Consider the following 1,062-nt stretch of genomic DNA (forward strand, 5'->3'; position numbering starts at 1 on the left):
ACTTTGGTGATCCTTGAGTCTTTGATGACCATTCTTGTTTGATATATTAGAGTAGTTAATTAATTTGGTTTTCCTTAACTCTATGTGACCCCTTAGTGTTGACATAGGACTTAGGGATTGAAATTAACTATGCCTATTTGACTTATCTTCGATGTAAGGTTGACTAAGTAGGATTAACTCTTCATAATCATCATATGTTTGTGGTCAATGACTAGAATAGATAGCCTTAGTTCTCAATTACTTGCCAAGAGGTTTCTTGCATTTTAATCTTCCTTGCTTTGACTTGTAATCGCTTTTGACTTTTATTGCTTTGATGTTTAATTTCTTGCATGTTTAGTTTTTACACTCTTGGTTGAGAAATTGGATGTTTGGGTGGAATTGAGTTGTGGATGTCCATTCCGCATTGTGTGGGAATAGTTAATTGATTTTGTTTCCATTGACGCTAGTCTTTCACTAAGTAATTAGTGAGTTGACTAGGACTTATGGATTGAGATCAATTATGCTTTTGACTAATTTTCAAGGACGATTGATTAATTTGGATTGATTCCACACAATTGCCATGTTTGTGGTCCATAACTAAGATAGGACTCCCAAATTCTCCAATTCTCACCAAGAGCCCCTTTTTAGCACTTAATTTCCATTTCCAATGCTTTTACTTGCTTTCCTTTGATTCCTTGCATCTTGTTTCAATTCTTGCTATTTACATTTCTTGCTCTCTTGCTTTCCCGATTTCCCATGCTCTCTTATAGCCAATAATTGTGCACTTCATTGCAACTCCTAGGGAAGACGACCCGAGGTTTAATTACTCTCGGTTTATATATGTATTGAATTTATTATTTGACTTGGAAATTAATTGTTGATTTGGACTATACTACCAACGATGGAATTCTATTTTGTGAAAATCTAGATCGACGATAAATTCTCATTGTCACTCAGATTAAAAAAAAATAGGAAGAATGTAAAACAAAAATATAAGAGGACAAATGTTTAATTATCAATTCTTTCAAAAATAAAAAAATAGAGTTTATTTTATAAATATTTTAATGGTGATTAATCATACTC

Source organism: Arachis ipaensis, chromosome B07 (genome assembly GCF_000816755.2).
Source record: "Arachis ipaensis cultivar K30076 chromosome B07, Araip1.1, whole genome shotgun sequence".
NCBI lineage: Eukaryota > Viridiplantae > Streptophyta > Magnoliopsida > Fabales > Fabaceae > Arachis > Arachis ipaensis.